At 36.6% G+C, this 21964-nt stretch overlaps 1 long non-coding RNA gene across 1 annotated transcript in view; it reads right to left on the bottom strand.

The window, feature by feature from the left end:
• Nucleotides 1–8114: 8114 nt before the first annotated feature.
• The window catches only part of LOC134732202 (uncharacterized), a 133328-nt gene continuing 119478 nt past the window's right edge, over nucleotides 8115–21964 (bottom strand). Inside the window, exon 3 of the long non-coding RNA XR_010115136.1 lies at nucleotides 8115–8210. This is a non-coding gene — a long non-coding RNA (uncharacterized lncRNA). The remainder of the gene's footprint in view (nucleotides 8211–21964) is intronic.

Below are 21964 nucleotides of genomic sequence, written 5' to 3'. Positions count from 1 at the left end.
TAATTTCCATGTGATAAACCACAAAATCCTACCAGGTTTAATCTACAAACAGAGAGTATAATTTGGACTCAGTTATAAGCTATTATACTCAATCATTCTACTAGACAATTTTAGCAATTTTTGCAGCAATTTATATGATTAGTCAAAATAGGATTCGTATTTCTTTTCTAGTTACATGGAATTTGTTACCTTCAAGATACAACAAGAAAAAAATCTGAAACTAGACATGGGACTGTTAAAACTACATGGTCAGTTAGAACATTCTATTGTGTATTGCCTTCAAGATAGCATTTATGGAATTCCAATAAGAATAAAGTTGAATGCAAAATTACTAGAGTGATAAATCCCCTTTATCTCTAGTAATGGCCTCCACACTCTGTAAATCATAAATTTATTTAATCTGGAACTGAATAATAGGACCTAAAATACTTCAATATCAAGTATAGCAGAGGGTAGAATTTCATCATCCTCAAAACTAGAGTGACTACAAGTAAAACTGAGAATTGAACTTTCGTAGAAGTTGTATATGTATATTTTGTATATGGCAGTAATGTTGGCACTGAAGAGTGAAAGGAGAAATAAGAAAATGTAAACTGTATACTTTCTTATTTTTTATCAACCAAAGTGAGGATTTGTTTAGCTTGATTTGTAAATTTGATTCAACCTTAATTAACATAAAATCTTATGGAGGATATATCATTATAGCTCAAAACTCCAAAAAGCAGATGTTTTAATTTTATTAGATTTTACACTTTAATATCAATCTTTTAAAATTACTTTTTAAAATTTTAAAACCATCTTTTTAAAATATTTAATCAATTTTAACATAAATCAGCCTCATAGTTTTAAGACTATTATGTGAAAAAAGTTCACGTAATAGTTCGCCTCATATTTATGAGCTAGGTGTATAAACCAGAGGTAGAAATTGATTTGGAGAAGGAAATTTTAATTTAATAAAATTCCTCTACATTTGGTGAGAGCCTAAGGTTCAATATCAGCAGTAAAAATGTCCCATCTCAACCTCCACCTTGTTTGTTTTAGTTTGTATCCTTTATTCCCCATTCTTAATTTCCCATTCTACCATGTTCAATCTCTTAATAAAAGTAGAGAAAATAAGAAAAAGAAATAATCAATGTGGGAATTAAAGATTAATTTATTCAACACATTATACATATATTTACCACCTACTATGTGTTAGTGTTCTAAATGCAACCAATCAAACATGAACAACAACATCTAAAATTATTCTGGAGCTTACATTCCAATAAAAATAACATATGGCTTCCAGCTCCATCCCTGAATTATCCTCAGCAAACTAATGCAGGAACAGAAAACTAAACATCTCATGTTTTCACTTATAAGTGGGAGCTGAACAATGAGAACACATGGACACAGGGAGGGGAACAACACACACTGGGACCTGTCGTGGGGTGGGGTGGGAGAGTGACAGCATTAGGTAAAATAGTTAATGCATGCTAGGCTTAATACCTAGGTGACGGGTTGATAAGTGCAGCAAACCACAATGGCTCAAGTTTACCTGGGTAACAAACCTGCGCATCCTGCACATGTACCCTAGAACTTAAAATTAAAATTAAAATTAAAAAATAAAATAAAAAAACATATGACTAAAGACCTGAAGCAAAGGAGTAGATGAGATATGCTGATATCTTAATGAAGAGCGTTCCAGTCAACAGAAATGGAAAATACAGAGCCCTTAAGACAGAAACCTGCTTGTTGCTTCTGATGAAGAGTGAAGTCATTTCAGTAATAGAATGAGCAAAAGGAGAACAAGGAGAACAGTAGGAGATTATGTCAGAGGTACCTGGTTGGGGAAAAGGAGGACAGATCATGTGGGTTATAACTGCTTTTTAAAAAGTTTTCAAATCATTTGACACTCCTCCATTTACAGTTGGCATCTATGTTTTCTTTTATGAATATAAGTGGGCTTGTAACTCTTTTGGCTAATAAAGTACAGTGAAAATCACAGTAAATTACTCGTTCGAGTAAGCCATAAAAAGTTATGAAGCCTCCTGCTTCTCTTGAAATATTCATTCTCTGGGTGTTTCTCCTTTGTGTATCCCAACCACTTTGCTATAAGAAACCCAAACCACATGGAGAGGCCACATGGAGAGGCCACATGAAGAGGCTCTGACAATCCTAGCAAACCCTAGGCTTTTAGTTTTCTCAGCCTAGGTGCCAGACATGTAAGTGAAGAAATGTCCAAATTAATTGAGGTTTCAACCATTTATGTCACCCTGAGTCATTTGGGTCTTCCCAGATAAGGTTTCAGACATCATATAACAGAAATAGCCATTCCCTCTGTGCCCTCTCCAAATTCCTGAATTACAGAAACCTTAAGCATAACAAAATGGCTACTTTTTTACACTGCTAGGTTTTGGAGTGGTCTCCGTGAGGAAACAGAATTCAGTACTCACATTGGAATGCTGCCATAACAAAAACCTAAAATATGTGGCTTTGGCTTAGAGGTAAAATTGCAAATTTTGGAGTTGAAATAGTCTTAAGGGGACAGTATGTAGAAGCCCGACAGGCCTTGAGAAAGATGTTTCAATAACTTAAAGTAAAGAAAGTGTTATTTGATGCTAAAGAAAAGTTGATGTTTATTATATAGTAGTAAAAGTTTAGAAAAACTGCCAACTTTGGTGTCATGGAAAATAGAAAATGTACCTAAGAAAATGGATCTTAATGCAACAGATCTGGCTAAAGAGATTTTTGGCAGATTATAGACAGTGTCAAGTGGCTTCTTTGAACTTTGTTTTATAAGATGTGTGTCATAGTCAGTTTGGGCTGGTATAACAAGATCACCATAGAGAGAGTGGCTTAAAAAACAGAAATGTATTTCTTTCAATTCTGGAGGCTGGGAAGTCCAAGACCAAGAAGCCAGCAGATCCAGTGTCTGGAGAGAACCTGCTTCCTGGTTTGCAGAATGTCATCTTTTCACTGTATCCTTCCATAGTAGACAGCAGATAGAGCAAGCAAGCTTACATGCCTCTTATGAGAACACTAATCATGAGGGCTTTACCCTCACAGCATACAAGACAAAATCACCTCCACATCCTTCACCTCCTAATACCATCACATTGGGGGATAGAAATTCAACATATGAATTTTGTAGGAATGCAAACATTCAGTCCATAACTGTGAATATAAAGCGTTAGCTAAAGAATGAATTATTCAATTTTCAAGCAAAATTTAAAAGGAATGTAAAAAAGCCAAGTGTTGCTGGATTTAAAATAAAACTATTTCTCATAATGTAAGAAAGGGTCATCTTGGTCTCAGAGTAAAGATAAGCTAAGAATACAACTATAAGGCCTTTGTTAAAATGTCAGGATGGTTTCACGTGGAGCCTCACAGATCCACTCAGCTCAGGCAGTCAAAGGCCTTTTAAAGATTTTAAGGATACGCCTCACGTATCCTCACCATGAAACAATGAAGCTTCTAAAAATTTTAAAGAGCGTTGTCCTACTGCAATTCCATAAGAAACTTAAAAGTTGAGAATAACTAACTTCAAAAGGATTTGTGGGATTATTTTTGTCCAATACAATAGATTACAACTCAGTAAGTACTGAAGCCCACAGAAAAAAAACACAATATGCCACCTTGGGCTGAAAAGGACAAGCAGTACAAAATCAAAAGAGGACCTTGGACTCTCAAGCTTCTAGGAATAGAAGATAATTAAGAAAACTACATAGCTAAAAAGGACTAAGCAAGAATGACTTAGAACAGAGAAGATCTCATGGGATCTAGTCAAGATCTGGGGAGAATCAGTCCCAGAGAATCTTACTGGGCCCATAATTAAGGAAGTGGCATGTACCTAACTGAATTTCAAAAATGCTATGGGTCTGTGTTTGCTAAGTGCCTCCCTTATCTTTTCTTTTTGAATGGAAGTTTCTGTTGCACTATACTATGCCTGTTCATCCACATTTACTGGGTAACTATAAGGTGGGCTAAAAGTATTTCAGATTGGCAAAATATTTACCCAAGGAATTGACCCTGAGGTAATTCCTGTGCTTCCCGATCTGATTTAAATTATGAGTTCTAGATCTTAAGCCTGAGTGTGATGCCAAAGTGGAATAAAGCTATTGGTAGGTCTTTGAACATTTTGAATATATTTTTCATGTAAGAAAAATATAAATGCTTTGTAGCCAGAGTACAGATTACGCAACGAAAAAAAAAACGTCCAACAATTTGTTGAGGCTGAGTGTGGTGGCTCACACCTGTAATACTAGCACTTTGGGAGGCCAAGGTGAGCAGATCACCTGAGGTCAGGAGTTCGAGACCAGCCTGGTCAACATGGCGAAACCCCGTCTCTACTAATAATACAAAAGTTGGCCTGGCGTGGTGGCATGTGCCTGTAGTCCCAGCCACTTGGGAGTCTGAGAGAGGAGAATCGCTTGAACCCAGGAGGTGGAGGTTGCAGTGAGCCGAGATCACGCCATTGCACTTCAGCCTGGGCAACAGAGTGAGGCTCAGTGTCAAAAAAAAAAAAAAAAAAAGTTGACATTCTTCCCATTGAGAAGTGCTGTCTCTGTCCCTTCCTCTTGAATAGATGCTGGCATGTGTCTGCTTTGACCAATAGAGTGTGAAGAAAATGATGCACTATTTCTTCCAAAGCTAAGTCATAAAAGAAATGCAGCTTGTCCCTGGATTTTTTTGGTATGCTCACTTCCAGATGATTCCTTTAGATATACTTCCTCTTACAAACTCATTACCATGTTTCAGGGAGCACAAGCTAAATGGTCAGGCCATATGTAGGGGTTCTGGTCAACAATGCAAGCTGAGCCCAACCTAACCCAGATACTAGAAGTGTGGATTAAAATCCTTCTAAATAATTTCATATATCTGTGGTGACAACAACTATATAAGTATTCCCAGCTAAGGCTCCAAACATTGAGAAACAGATAAATTATCCCCACTGTGCCCTGATTGGATTTCTATATCAAAGAATATGAAGTTGTTTTGTTTTAGACCTCTGAACTTCGGGATTATTTGTTAAACAGCAACATTGGGCAGTGGGCATAGTGGGCACACCAGCTTTAGCTTTAACTGTGACCGGGAAGATAAAGCATTGAAACGTTTTAAACAAAGATACATGATCTGGCTTAATATATTTTGAGACACAATTTATCTATGAAAAATGTGTCTATTTAAAAAATTCAATAATTTATTGAAAAAATTGATATTATCAATGTTGCTTTATATATGTATTTTATAGTATATATTTTATAAGCAAGCCTTGAGTCAAAATATAAAGCCAAAATACTGAACACAGTTGTTGTTAGAGAACAGTAAGAACTAGATTTTGAACATTAAAAAGATTAAGTTATTCCATTAAATACCCTTAATCCACTAACCCAGATCCCATTGCTATCTGCAGAAATAGTCAATTTTTATTAACTATTTGTTCACCAAATCCTCTTATTTCCTTCTAATAAGTGGTAGCTGGGCTGGCAAGCTGGGAAGGAGAAGGGCTAGAGGAGTTGAGTGAATGTCCCAGAGGCAACAGCACCAGACCATTCTCCAGCAGGCTATGCGATGGGGGGACAGGCCTAGGAAGTTGCTACTCTGGTCTCTTCCCAAATGCAGTTGTGTTTTTGGAGGCTCCTGAGTTTTTCACTACCAGTGTTACTGCAGGTAATTTTGGTAGAGTTAGGCATAAAGAGGAGTATAGATCCCTATAGGCATTGGAATAAGCCTTGAATAACAACCACATTGGTTACTATAAATGAAGTGTGTATGGGGCTCTCGGAACGGGTAGAGGGTATTTATTGTTTCACAGAGAACAGCAAACTGTTCTCGTCTTCTTTATGGACAATTAAATAAAGGGATCAACTTTTTTAACAACCGAACAAAATATTAGACATGGGTGTTAAGCATTAGACTCAATATGCCTATGGCATAATTTTAAAACAATATATTGCCAATTGATTTTCTTCAAAGGTAATGACGTGAGAAAGAAGAATAAGATAATATGAGGGTAATACTAGGTGTAATGAAATATCAAACACTGACATACTAGAGAGTGAGTAATTTCATACTACTTACACCACTTTTAATGGAGACTTAGAAAAAAGAAGTAATTCAACAAAGTGTTTCAATTAAAGGAAATGTCAAACTTAAGCAATCAATTTCCCATATGAAAGGTGAAAGAAAACACAATTTCTTTTCCTTATTCCTGGGAAGTAAAATATGCTCCTGTTTAATCTCAGCCTTCAGAGCTTAACAGTATTACATTGCTTTCCCTTCTCTATTGTGTGCAACCCAGGAAAGAATATTACCTCTGTGTGTCTAAGCATGGATAGAAAGTGAAAACAGCCAGGCAGTCAAAGGCAGTTCAGAGCTTATTGCATATTTGATAATCATTCATCAGTTTTCAGTTTCAGCTGTTTGCCTCTTCAGAAACTTTTCTTAAACAAGACCTCTCATCCTGTAGCCTTCATTACACACAATATCTTTTATGTTTGTAATACTATTAACAAGCGTTTATAGAGCCCTTACTCTGTTCCAGTGAAGTGCTGAGTTACATGTGATATTTCCTTTGTACCTGCCTATTAATTCTCTTAAGTATGTACTATTGTCTCTATTTTGTAGATGAGGAAAGTAAGCACAGAGAGGTGAAAAAATTTTCTCCAACATTTCAACACAGAAAATCTATCTACAGTATTTAAGAAAGAACGCTTTCTTAAATACTTATTGCCCTATAGAGGTCACAGTTAACTGTACTTATACATATATGTGTTTCTACATTATATGATCATATGTACATGAAGTGTGACAACTTATATGCCACTAAGAATTTTTATTCACTCAAAACATATAGCAAGAATAAAGAATTAAGTCCAGTGTTACATATCTAATCAAAATTAATAGAAAACATGAATTAATCATATCAATCATGATAAACTTTAAGGGAAATATCATCTAATATTTCCATTAAATGTCTTTAATATTAAAATTTATTATTTTTTATGTAGAGGCCAACTTTGCCTTTTGAAAGGACATTCCCTGAAGAAGGAGACTGACTTTCATGGATAGGTCTGAAATAAATTTCAAAAAGGATACAATAAAATAAATAGAAAAAGGCTGAAGAACATGCTCAGTGACTTCCACACTATGCCACTCAGAACCCCTGGGGCCCCAGATGGCAACAAGGGAGTCAGCAGGCACTGTGAGTAGGCTGAAAAGGACTCTGAACTTGCCCCTACCCTTATTTAAGGGGAGGTGGCCCTGTGGCCAGGGAAGAAAGAGCTATGAGTTTAAAGGTATAATTCTACTAGTTACTCTGAAAGTAGAATAACCATCTAGTCAAGGGTTACAATTTATGAAACAATGGAACATCCCTCAATCTGAAAGCTTGCTCTCAACAGACAGACTCTTTTAGGATATCTGTGAAGGGAACAATAGATAATCACCAGGCTACAATTTGACAAGAGATCAGGTATTCTGGGAATCTGGACCTACTCTCAGTCAGGGTCCCTCTAGAATAAAGCTCCTAACACCCACCCCTCCATCTGGAAATGGAGAAAGCTGGTTATATCACCTGTGGTTTCACTCCTCACTGAAAAACTTGGTAGTTGGCATCTGACAATTTCTCAAGATCTAAGTCCACAATTAAATTATCTTTCAAAATGTTAAGCAATAAAAGCTTTGTACCTTTTTAAAGAAATTATTTTTAAAAATATAATTGTAGTCCTGGTGACAGGGAATAAAAAGAAAAGTAACTTCCTCATTCTTATCAGTAGTGAGGTCAAATTATCAACAAAATGCTTTTATTATACCCACTGCAATTTACATTGTTTTCAAAGTTCACTTGGATGGAAAATACACAGTTAAGGTCTTTTCCAGAGTCATTTAAAGAAAAACCTGAAGCATACTGTTAAACTAATTAGTCATATTTTAAGATGAGCAGGTTCATGATGATCCTAAATGCCTTTGATTCTTTTTTGAGAGGTAAGTGGGTGTTAAATTATACATGAAATTACTTCTTACAAAATAAATATTTTATTTAAAATCTTTTAAAAGTGCGATATATTCTCATATTTAAATTTCATGAAAGAAAAATCTTACAAAGAATAACTTAGACCAGTCACAGTGACTCACCTTAATCCCAACACTTTGGGAGGCCGAGGCGGGAGCGTTGCTTGAGCTCATGAATTTGAGACCAGTCTGGGTAACATAGTGAGACCCTGTATCTAAAAATAAAAATAAAATAAAAAATTAGCTGAGTGTGGTGGAGTGTGCCTGTAGTACCAGCTACTTGGGACTGGTGGGGGAGGTGAAGTGCTGAGATGGGAGGATGGCACTGAGGCCAGGAGGTCGAGACTATAGTCAGATGATGTGACTGTGCCACTGTACTCTGGCATGGGTGAAAGGGTGACAAGCGAAACCCTGTCTCAAAAAATATAAAAAGAAACTTTTTGTAGCTAAAGGGAAATACAACATTTTAAGGCAAATCATCTTGAGATTGACGGGATTGGGGGAGAAAAAACGGACACATTTTTCAAGCTAAGTCTTGTTCATAAGGAGTATGATGGAAATCCCATTGTCACAGAGTTTGCAACTCATTGTTTTCTTCTTTAATTGTGTTTCCTCCTAAACCTTTTTTTAAAAATAAATATCTATTCAATTAACTGATTTCTCCAGATTTTGCTTGGAGGTCTAGAGTTTAATGGGGCAATAAATGACTGGCATTAATCAAACAACAAACAATTGTGCATTTTATGTAGTCCACTCTTAGCAATCAGATTTTTATATCATTTTGCCTCTTTCCCACAAATTCATTTCTACCTAACAGTGATATTTATTTTGTGCTCCAACTTAAGGTTTAAGAGACAAGAAGAGAGAATACCTTTCAATCAGTGGTTTTTTGTGTATATGGGGGAAAATGTTTTAAAGAAAAAAAGCTCTCTTCTCTGTTATCACTAAAATAGGGGTAGGGAAGAGAAATATGATTCTATAATATATTCAAAGGAGAATGCTAGGTGCATTATCTCTGTTATTGTTAATTGCACAAAAACTGCAAGGTATATATTAGATTTTGTTTATATAAATGATAAAGATGATGATCTTAGAGAGATGAAGTAATTTGCTTAAAATCACAGTGATATTTCACAGAAAAGATCTGACTTGAACCAAGGTAGATCTCACTCCAATCATGCAGCTCTGCCGTGCTTGTTTTCATTTGAAGCAGTATGTGATCAAATTCCTGTAAACCTGGAGTCAGAGGCAGAGCCTATGCCTGTGCCCCTTAAGGGACTAGGTACAGAAACTTCCAAGGGTCAGGCTTTGTGATGGACAGCCATTCAAAATACTAAACCTGGCTGAAATTTAACTTAAAAAAGAAGAAACATGTGAGTAAGATAACCACAGATCTTTATTGTTACAATAGTCTGATAAATGCGAAAGGAATGAGTTTGCTGTTTTGTACATATGTGTGGCAAAAAGAAGATCTTCACAGGAACATGCGTAAGAATGCTTTTCAATGCAGACTGCTTTAAAAAAGAATGGGTTTGGTTCTCTCAGAGTCTATTGGAAGATCACACCTCCACATTGATTTATGACTTACTAATAGAGAAATGACATGAAGCTTATTTTAACTCGTTCTTATAAATTAAAATTAATACAGATATAGTTTGTAGTGAAGTATCATGATTAAGAGATCTCACAGGCTTTGCAATCAGGCAAACCAGGGTTCAAATCTCAGCTCTTAACTTATTAGTGATCTTCAGCAGTTAACTTCCTTGTGTGTTTTTCCCCATTTGTATAATTGGGGGATTACTAGCCATTTCACAGTGGGAATTTTTGTGCAGACTTAATGATATATATAAAAAAAAAAAAAAAAAAACTAGTTCATACCTGAAAGATCTGCACCTGTGGCTTTGAGAAGTGCAGCCCCTGCTTTCACTGGTTGTTGAGTGCCTGTGGCTTTTCCAAGTGCGGAGGGCAAGCTTCCATTCTCACATCTGGTGAGGATCTACCATTCTCACATCTGGAGGATGGTGGCCCCCTTCTCACAGCTCCACTAGACAATGCTCCAGTGAGGACTCTGTGTGGGGGCTCTAACCCCACATTTCCCCCTTGGCATTGCCCTACTACAGGTTCTCTGTGAGGACTCTGTCCCTGCAGCAGGCTTCTGCCTGGACCCTCAGATTCTTCCAGACATTCACTGAAATTTAAGTGGAGGGTCCTAAGCCTCAACTCACTCAGGCTTAAAACCATATGGAAGCTACCAAGGCTTATGGTTTGCATTCTCCAAAGTAGCAATTCGAGCTGTAAGTGAACCCTTTTGAGCTCCGACTGGAGCTGGAGCAGCTGGGATGTGGGAAGCAGTGTCCAGAGGCTGGCAGGGCAATAGGACCCTGGGCCTGGCCCACCAAACCATTCTTCCCTCCTAGATCTCAGGGCCTGTGATGAGAGAGGCAGCCTGGAAGATTTCAGAAATGCCTTCAAGGCCCTTTTCTCATTGTCTTTGCTATTAGTACATAGCTCTTTTTCAGTTATGCAAATCTCTCTAGGAAGTGGTTATTCCACAGCCTGCTTTAATTTCTCTGTAAAAAATGCTTTTACTTTCTCTGTCACACAAACAGGCTGCACATTATCCAAATTTTTATGCTCTGCTTCCTGTAAAAAATATAAATTGCAATTTTATCATTTCTTTGCTCCCATATCTGAGCATGGATTGTTAGAAGCAGCCAGGTGACATCTTGAAGGCTTTGATGCTTAGTAATTTCTTCCACCAGACACTCTAAATGATCACTCTCAAGTTCAACTTTCCACAGATTCCTGGGGCATAAACAAAATGCAGCCAAGTTTTTTTTACTAAGGTATAACAAATGTAATCTTTGCTCTAGTTCTCAGTAAGTTTCTCATTTCCATCTGAGACCTTGTCAGCCTAGACTTTACTGCCCATATCACTATCAGCATTTTGGTCACAACCATTTAACCAGTCTTCAAGAAGTTTCAAACTTTCCCTCATCTTCCTGTCTTTTCTGAGCCCTCCAAACTCTTCCAACCTCTGCATATTACCCAGTTCCAAAGTCACTTCCACAGTATGTGTATAGCAGGTATGTTTATAGCAATGTCCCAACCCTTGGTACCAATTTTCTGTATCAGGCCATAGGCCATTCTTGCATTCCTATAAAGAAATATTTGAGACTGAAAAATTTATAAAGAAAAGAGGTTTAATAAGCTTATTGTTCTGCAGACTGTACAAGAAGCATAACCTAGGCATCTGCTTCTGAGGAGGCCTCAGGAAGCTTACAATCATGGTAGAAGGCGAAGAGCAAGAAGACATCTCACATGACAGAAGTGGGAGCAAGACAGAAAGAGTTTGGAGGGGAAGTACCACATACTTTTAAACAACCAAATCTCATGAGAACTTACTCACTATCACCAGAATAGCACCAAGGAGATAGTGATAAACCATTCAGGAGAAATCCACCCCCATGATCCAGTCACCTTCCACCAGGCCCCACATCCAACATTGGAGATTACAGTTGAACATCGGATTTGAGTGGGACAAATATAAAAACTATATCACTCAGCTACATATTTTAGACATAATTAGAACTTGAGAGAATTAAGCATGTTGGCTGAACTCATGAGAAACTCACAGAACTGATGCATATTATTGATCACTGTCTTATAAATCTCTGATTATATACACACAAAAACACAAACACTTTGAAAGCTTTGGTGGCACTAGCAGTTTTTGTTTGTTTGTTTTTTGTTTTTGAGATGGAGTCTCACTCTGTGGCCCAGGCTGGAGTGCAGTGGCGCGATCTCGGCTCACTGCAAGCTCCGCCTCCCAGGTTCACGCAATTCTCCTGCCTCAGCCTCCTGAGTAGCTGGGACTACAGATGCCCGCCACCACGCCCGGCTAATTTTGTTTTTGTATTTTTAGTAGAGATGGGGTTTCACCGTGTTAGCCAGGATGGTCTCAATCTCCTGACTTTGTGATCCACCCACCTTGGCCTCCCAAAGTGTTGGGATTACAGGAGTGAGCCACAGCACCCGGCCTAGTAGTTTTTTTAAGGTTCTATTTTCATTTCTACAAAGCAGTTTCCTACTTCCTAGAAGAAGAAATAATTTCAGAAACAAATTTATTTTGGAAATACAAAAGCTGTGTAAAACTATTTAATTTCCTTTTTTTTTTTCAGAAGAATTAGAAAGATTAACCAGAAGATTATAAAGATTACAGAGGGACAACATAGATAGAAGTTGACATTTAATTAAGTTTGAACTTTTGTTTATTTCATGATTTGATTCTTATACTTCCATGGTATATTTACTATGTTAAGTGCTTAAACAAGCTATTGTATATAGGAAAAACAAAAGTTTCCAGTAAGATTCCAGAACAGGAAAGAGGTAAATATGACAAAAACTAAATGAATAAAAGGGCTGGATATACTGGGGAAAAATGAGAAACTAGAGGCCAGACTAAGAATAAAAACCACAGCATAGGAGTAAAGAGACATGAAAGATAGCCAGATTGAAGATTCAAGTGAGACTTTTGAGTTTAACATCCTGGCAGATTCTCCACTTAAGGGATAAAGCAGAACTTGCAGATAAAGTCATTGAGATATAGAGGAAATGGAAATTCATGGATTCAGAGATAAAGAACGACTTGGGACTCACAGTGTCAGAGACTGAAAATACTGATGTGGATACTCTGTTGTTACTGACAGAAAAATGAGGATGAAAGAATATTTAAAACAATGTGTACAAGCCCTTGACAAAGATGAGTGTCTTAGATGTTAGTAGATGGCCCCAGTGTGAAAGACAGTACCAAAAGTATAAGACAGAGGAATCAAAAGAAAAGCCATTGGCTTAATATTTTAAAATGTTGATGATCTATAAACAATAGTTTGAATCAAAGAGATATTTGCCCCTCTCATTTTTGCCCCATTGACAGAAAGAAAGAGAAAATTGGAGGATCCATGAGGGCTGCTGGGCTAGCCAGGCAATGTAGTAGGTTGAATAATGCACAGAGATACAGAGAAGAGAACATCATGTGAATGAAGATGGAGGCAGAGATTTAAGTGATGTATCTACCAGCCAAAGAATGGCCACAATTGTTGGCAACCACCAGAACCTAGGAATAGGAAAAGTCTCCTGCAGAGGATCCAGAAGGCACCAATCCTGTTTGAATCATGATTTCAGAATTTTGCCCTCCTAATCTGTGAAAGAATTAAGTTCTGTTCATTTAAAACACTCTGTAATAATTTGTTGCAGCAGCCCTAATGAGTTAGTGGAAAACAAACAAACAAAAAAAACAAAAGCAAAAAACTAGATTTTCAGCCAGCAAGATGAAATAATGGAAACGCTTAAATATAGGCATCATAGTTAACAGAGACATGGACAGTGATAGGCTACTTGGCCTGAGAAAGGGAGGAACTAATTTGTCTTAGTAATAATGATAAAGAGGGAGGTAACAGTAAGAAAATGTCTTGACTTAGATGACCAATTGTTCATAAAGAGAAATTAGGAGTTGAGAATCATAAAGAGCATGCAGCCAGAAGTTGTGGCTCATGCCTGTAATCCCAGCATTTTGGGAGGCCCAGGAGGGTGGACCACCTGAGGTCAGGAGTCCAAGACCAGACTGGCCAACATGGCGAAACCCCATCTCTACTAAAAATACAAAAAGTTGCCAGGCATGGAAGCAGGCTCCTGTAATCCCAGATACTCGGGAGGCTGAGGCATGATAATTGCTTGAACCTGGGAGGCAGAGGTTGCAGTGAGCCAAGATTGTGCCACTAGGCTGGGGGATAGAGTGAGTCTCTGTCTCCAAAAAAAAAAAAAAAAAAGAAAAGAAAAGAAAGAGCATGCAATATAGATAGTATTGGAAAAACTAACAGAAACAACTCACTGGAATGGAAATTTTAAAAACTTTTTCCTAAACTCCTTCCTGAGAGGCATCAGGGAGTAGCAGAACTCAGGATTTGGAGCCAGACAGATTTGAATAACAATTCTTATTTTTCCACAAATAAGATATACATATTTGGAAAACTTCTTTACCATGCTTGAACATCATTTTTCTTATCTATAAAATAAGAATGACATTAACTCTTTCATAGAGTTGTGATGATTTACATAATATAATGTATTTTGAACTGCAAGCACATTGCATTCTATATAATGAAGATAGAGGACTTATCCCATAGGGTTGTTATGAGATTGGATGAATATAAAATACGTAATAAACACTCCTATATGTTAGCAATTATTTAATATTAGCTTTTCATCAACCTCTCCTAGACCTGAATATTAATTACATCCTCCTAGAGAAGAGAAGCATGAGCTGGCATTCAGTCAGAGCAGATATACCGGTCTAGACAGTCTGCTTGAGTTTTTAACACACCAGTTGGAAAACACCTGTTTAATGTGTTTTCACAGAAAATACTCTGAATATAGAGTATTAGAACACATTTTAGCATACACCCTTTTTGAGGTGTGGCTGGCTCAGTAAAAATGTGCTGATGACATGAGAGAATATGTTATTAATGACATATTCTTGGAACATCACTGTATTTGTAGTCACATTTTGTCATTGCATAAGTGTGTACATAAAAGTAACAATAGATTACTCATTATGAGAAATATGTGAACTATAAACACTTGTGTACTATCTCTGATTTATATTGCTCCCAGATGTTCACACATAGTAAAAGGCAAAGACAGGAAACAATAACTTTGTTTACAATAAACGAAATAAAACTTCTCTGATAATCTTGGATAAATGAATGACATCAGAACTACAATTTATTAAATACATTATATACTGATAAACATTATCTCTGGTTCAGAGAGAATAGTTAGTATCTATACTGTTTTATAGTTTCTTTTTTTAACATTTTGGAATAATGAATATGCCAAATGAATGATTTCATGGCACTTCTATTGGGCAAATATTCACAAACACATTGGGCACTGAACTGAGTCAAATTCTCTGCCTCTAGAACTTCTAATGTAACATGCCTGAATACTTTCATTCACTTGTTCAAGAAATAACTACTGGGTAATTACCATATTCCATGTACTATTCTAGGTACAGATGCTAAAACTGCAAACTACATCGTTGTCCTCAAGGAGATTACATTGAGTGGCATAGAGATGGGATGGGTTGGCTGAGAAGACAAACCAAAAACAAACAAACAAATAAAATAATACGTGTACTTAATTAAATAAATACAGTAGGAAGTGAGTAAGTGGTGCTGTTTACAGGATGCCTCACTGAAAAGATGGTATTGAAGGTAAGACCTGAAGTATTTTAAGAAGTCAGTTAAGAAGATAGCTGAAGCAAAGGCTTTCCAAGCTGAGGATTATAAAGCACAGTGACCTTTTGTCTTAGCTTGGGCTGCAATAACAAAATATTATAAACTGGGTGATATAAACAACAGAATTTATTTCCTCACAGTTTTGAAGGGTAGAAGTGTAAGATCAGGGTGCTAGCAAGCTCAGGATCTGGTGACAGCTCTCATTCTGGCTTGCAGATGGCTGCCTTCCTGCTGGGTATCACATGGCCTTCCCTCTTTCTCTTCCTCTTCTTATAAGGTCACCAATCTTATTGGATCACGACCTCATCCTTGTGACCCATCATAACCTATCATCCAATCCTATGACCATCCAATCCTTATGACCTATCATCCAATCCTAATTACCTTCTAAAAGCCCTATCATGTTGGGGGCTAGGGCTTCAGCATATGAAATTGGAAGGACACAATTCAGTCCACAGCACCTAGGAAGGAGTGCAGCTGTGGGAAGAGCATTTAAAAAAGGCCATCGTGGCAGGAGTGAGCAAACAAATGGCAAGACAGTAGGCCAGTTAGGCAGGATGCACATAACATAGGGTTTCAAAGGCAAAAGTTAAGAACGTGGATTTTTTTCTTATGTTATGGGCAGGGGGCATAGAATAGAGGGTGTTAAATAGGGAAATGCAAAATCTGATTTGTAGTTTAAAAATTACTCTGGCTGCTTGGTGGGGAGAAATACTAAGGGAAGAGTCAGAACCAGCTAGGAATTTGAGTGGTGAAATTCTTATTCAAAAACTATTAAGAATTTCAAGATGTTGACAGTACAATATTAAACCAACTGTGAGACCCTTCTGTATGAGGCCCTCCATGACTGCACAGGTCACATATCCATGAAGACAACTCTAGAATCAGGAGTAAAAGGAGGAAGACCACTTACAAGATTATTGCAGCTTCTGCAGTTGAAAAATGATGATGCCCTGTAATAGGGTAGTGGCAGTGGGAATGAAGGCAGATTGAGAATTGAGGAAAGACTTTGGATAGAAAACCCAGAGGAGTAAATATGGGAGGCTGGGGAAAAGGAGGATCTGGATTCAGCAGGTGGTTGGATGGTGACTAGAGCTGGGGAGGCTGAGGGAGAAACAGGTGGGCTGGGAATGAGGATCAAATATTCTTATCTGGAAGGCTACATTTAACAATCAATAAAAAATCAAATTATTGAAAAATAATGTGTAATATTTTGGGGCCAGGCATGGTGGTTTACACCTGTAGATCCAGCACTTTGGAAAGCTGAGGCAGGAGGATCCCTTGAGCTTAGGAGTTCGAGACCAGTCTGGGCAACATGGCGAAACCCCGGCCCTACAAAACATACAAATATTAGCTGGGCATAACGGTGCGCACCTGTAGCCCCAACTACTCAGGATGCTGAGGTAGAAGAATCACTTGAGCCCAGGATGTCGAGACTGCAGTGAGCTGTTATTGTACCACTGTACTATAGCCTAGGCAACAGAGGGAGACTGTCTCGAAAGAAAAAAAAAAAATATATATATATATATATATATATATATCGAAATACAGTTTACTCTTGGAAAACATCAAAATATTGAAAATATGTAGCTTTTCCTTGACAATTTAAAAAGTTTTTTAGTTGTGGTTTGCAAACTGGCTTCTATTTATATGTGTAGGTGTGTGCATTTGTTTATACAATCTGTGAGGTAATAAATATAAATTTTATTATTTTAAAAATCGTTCCAATCACCTATGTTTAGTAGTGCTTTAAACTGTCTCTGGTAAAAGATATTTTTTCCTTAATTTCAAGTCCATTGTGGACCAATACTTTTGTAAATTTTTTTTTAATCCTAATTACTGACAATATACAATTTTGGAGAACGAAAAATTCAAGCCCCATTATTTTGCTGTTAGAGTCAATAGATATAAAATTGCTATGTAAACATTCTAGAAGTGTTTAAAGGACTAAGCTCCACTTATTTTTATTTTTATGGATAAGCAATAGTTGTATATATTTATTATATACATGTTATATTTTGCTATGAGCATACAATGTGCAATGATCAAATCAGAGTAACTGGGATATCAATTACCTCAAACATTTATCACTTATTTGTATTAAGAACATTTCAAGGCTGGGTGCAGTGGCTCACGCCTGCAATGCCAGCACTTTGGGAGGCAGAGGTGGGCAGATCACGAGTTCGAGACCATCCTGGCCAACGTGGTGAAATCCCGTTTCTACAAAAAATACAAAAATTAGCTGGATATGGTGGCACGTGCCTGTAGTCCCAGCAACTCAGGAGGCTGGTAGGAGAATCTCTTGAACCCTGGAGGCAGAGGTTGCAGTAATCCGAGATCGTGCCACTGCACTCAGCTTGGCAACAGAGCGAGACCCATCTCAAGATAAAATAAAATAAATAATAATAAAACATTCCAAATTTTCTTTTCTAGCTATTTTGAAATATACAAAATTTTATCATTAACTATTGTCACCCTATTGTGCTACTGAATATTGGATCTTATTCCTTCTATCTAGCCGTAGTTTTGAACCCATTAGCCAATAACTTTTTAACCCTCCACTCCCTCACTATCCTTCCCACCCTCTGTTAACCTTCATTTTAATCTATAACTTCATGAGATCAATTTGTAGCTCCCATATATAAGTAAAAACATGTAATGTTTGTTTTTCTGTGCCTGGCTTATTTCACTCCTCCAGTTTCATCCATGTTGTTGCAAATGACAGTATTTCATTATTTTATGGCTAAATACAATTACATTCTGTATGTGCACCACATTTTCTTTATCCATTTATGCATTGATGTTCACTTAACTTGATTCCATACTTTGGCTATTATGATGAACACGGGAGTACAGACACATCTTTGATATACTGATTTCCTTTCTTTTAGATACATACCCAATAGTGAGATTCCTGAATCACATGGTAGTTCTGTTTTTAAGTTTTTTGCAGAAACCACACCGCTTTCCATACTGGTTCTATTAATTTACGTTTGCATGAACTAAACCATGTATGGACATTTCCCTTTCTCCGCATCTTTGCCAGCGTCCGTTACTTTTTGTCTTTTTGATAAAAGCCATTTCAAGTGGAGTGAGATGATAGCTCATTATGATTTTTATTTGCATTTCTCTGAAAACTGGTGATGTTGTAATCTCAATTCTTGTACTTAGCTCATTGCAAACTGAACCAGTCACTTTAAGAATCAGTTTCTGACTACCTCCCAATAACTGTTCTTCCTTTCTTTCCCTAACCCAACAACTCCTCTTTCTATCTCCCTCCTAATCCACAAACCTTGATCCTTTAAATTGCTTTGTCTATGTCACGCAGGTGACCTCATCGCTTACATGCTCCCTGTAGCATGGGTTGTTAGACATTTTTAAGTCACATCCAGTTCTACTAATGAGAACCAGTAAAAGGTGGATAATCAACCCTAAGAGTGGAAAAAAACAATAAAAAGAGAGAGAAGAGACTTTCATGGCAATTGAGGTTTAGGATAGGTTATCTAAAAATGGAACAATAATAAGCTTTTTACCACTGTTATCTCTGGTGCCCATTCTACTAAAAGAATATCTGCTACTTTTTCAGCCCTGAATTTGAAAAGTCTGCTTTGTTGTCCTCACCTGCATGAATGACAGCCTCTAGGCTGTTGAAGAAGCGAATGTGTGGGTCAGGGGAGCTTACAGTGAGTGGACAAAGCAAATATAATCCTGCCTTACTAATTTCGTAGGATATTCACCTTTCTGAAGTCACACAAATGTAAATATGAAAAATATTCATTATAAAGGAAACCCAGGGAAAGTGCAAACACTTGAAGAATGTGCATTTTTTATAATTGCATTTGTTTTATTCAAGCATTTTTAGTTGCAAGGAATAAGAATCCAAAGAGTTAACAAATAAACTATTTGTTATTTCAAGTAATTGATGGAAAATGCTATATATATGAAATAAGGTCAGGAATTATGGATGAGACCTGGCTCTGGGAATTGAAAAGCAGCAACCATGGCAATAGTATGCTAAAAACCCTGATTTGTAGCATTTTTCTATTTCTGTGGTGTAAATATTCCCACCATGGCTGTTTTTAAACTACCAACTTGAACATGAAGTGGGACAAGATGCCCAGAAATATACAGTTACCTTACATTACACACCAGAAGCATACCAATAAATATAGAATCCTACCATTTAGATATACTATACATAAATAACCTAAGAGGAGGAATAATAGTAAAATAATTGGAAAATACGTTTTGAGTATATATTGTCCCTATATATTTATATGTAAGTTTATATGTTCAAATTTTTGATAATGCCTGGGTTTAACAACCAGCTTATTAAATTTGTGAACATTTAACAATCAGCTCTTTTGAACCAGTATAAAGAACCTCTAATATGCCACTAAATTGGGTTTGCCACAGCTTCAAATGCAGGTCTTACTCTACATTAAGTTCCAACTTTAGAGTCCACAAGCAATAAAATATAGCATAGTCTAATTTTTCTGTTGAAATTCACAAGAGGAAAATGCAATATATTCTTCATTCTTTAATAGACAGTTGTATCATGATTGATCATTCCTGGTCAGGGATAAGTGGAAGCATTATATAAATCAAAAATGATATCTTACTATAGAAATATTTTAAATTCCATGATATATGGTTAAATAATAAGGCTAAATAAATATGTGCAAAAAAAGATAAGAAATAATTGTTTCTCTGTTAGTATTATCTAACTATATTTATATACAGTATATAATACCTGTCGTGATATTTATCAAAATTGCTTGTATGCAGTTAACACAAAACAATACGTAGTTACTAGATTTTTTTAATCATGAAAAAGCTACCTACAAAACAAACTGCTAGTCAAATTGAAAACTGTCTCTGTTTACTATGTAGTAGGACCATTAAATCCTATTCACGAACCAATGTGATGAAGTATAAACGATGAATGTGAAAAACAAGAAGTCTGTGGACAATTTTCTTTTCCTCCTGTGTACCACTGACATGGCTTGTTCACTCCTTGATTGACAGTAAAAAGAATCGTCTCTGATATCATACTTAAAACACAAGCCAAAGGCAATGAGTGAAACTCCAGCATATTCTGACTCTCCCAAGGCCAGAATAATAATTAAGACCCAAAATGAATTTGAACGAGGAGAAAACCATATTAGCCACACCTAAGTATTGGCATGGCAGCTATTTTATACTGAAGAGTGGTCTTATGATTTTTTTAATGATATAGCTCTCTAGCAGATTTTAACTTATTTTTGGCATAGGAAAAAAGATGTCGAAGGTAGCAAAATGATGCATTTTTAAACACTATTTCTATTGTCCAGTTTTGTATTTGATTTTATATGCAAAAGTTGTTACTCTCTAAGTCTAATATCTCTTATAGTATGCAGGCTACTTTCATTAGCATCACAGGTAGTGGGCAAAAGAGAGCAAGGCTTGATGCAAACGTAGATACCTGGGCTCCACCCAAGGCGTACTTCTGAATCAAAACATTGAAGGTGTCCTCCACTCCCCCTTCCCTCCATCATGGCTACTGGAGGTGATCCAAGCATGATTCACATTAAGAAGTAGTTTGTTTTCCTGAGCCTCACCACCTGCCATCTAGTTTAAGGTGTGACCTCTGCAATTCTGGTTTCTTTTTTGAGGGTTTGTCTTTTCCAGGATGACTGAAAATGAACATTTTCATTCCCTTCAGGGGAAATCTCAGGACTGTGAACCCATCACGACAATTATATCGGAACACAAGACATGACCTGGTACATTCAGGATTTTCAGACTTGCTTAACCTTAACACTTAGTCAGGGAAACTCAGTTCCAGGTTGAACTGCATAGAAAGCCAGGCCAAGTGTTACTAGGTCTTTCCCCAAAATGGTGCTACTTGTGCATTCCACACTTAGACTTCTTTGGATAATCTCCATCACTCTGAACAAATAAAAACAAACTACATTTTATAGGCAGAATGTCACGTTAACTCATCAAAATAAAAATTCATTCTCATTTTATAAAAAGCAATAGTCTGAGAGATTCATCCCAGACTCAACTACACATAATTTATATCATCAAGAGAACACAAAAATGGGGATTTTGCCATTTTCCACATGAATAAAGGATAGGACTAGCTTTACATTTCTGAAAATAAATAGAACATTTTACAGTGATTTTTTTCCCCACATAAAAGTCTCTTCTAAAGGTAATTCATACTTTTACTTCTTGGGAGAGAGAAAACTTATAGCCTAGAAATGAGAGCATTTACTGATTGTACTCTTCAGAGTTAATATAAATGAATAGAGTTAGTTTCCATTAAAAGCAGACGTATACATAATATATATTTCAAAATACATATATGCAATCTTTATAGAATTAAGGTATGTACTCTTTAATTTAAAGATATGTATTCTTTTCTTATTCTCTTTTGCTGCATCAGCATTTCTAATTTCATTAAGCATATTACTAAAGACGATTCTAACAGTTTCATGCATTCATCTTTCATTTTAGAAATATTTCATAGACATTCACTATATCCCCAATAGCGCGAGATTAATTGTAATAAAAATGGCATGTCTTTAATTTCAAAGAGCAAATAATTAATATTTCTGGTATCCTTTGAGCAGCTTTGGTGTAAAATTCAGGAACTACTCTTTTGGTTAGTACAGTATTCAAAT

Source organism: Symphalangus syndactylus, chromosome 13 (assembly GCF_028878055.3).
Source record: "Symphalangus syndactylus isolate Jambi chromosome 13, NHGRI_mSymSyn1-v2.1_pri, whole genome shotgun sequence".
NCBI classification, from domain to species: Eukaryota; Metazoa; Chordata; class Mammalia; order Primates; family Hylobatidae; genus Symphalangus; species Symphalangus syndactylus.
This window is presented reverse-complemented; position numbering and strand designations above follow the sequence as displayed.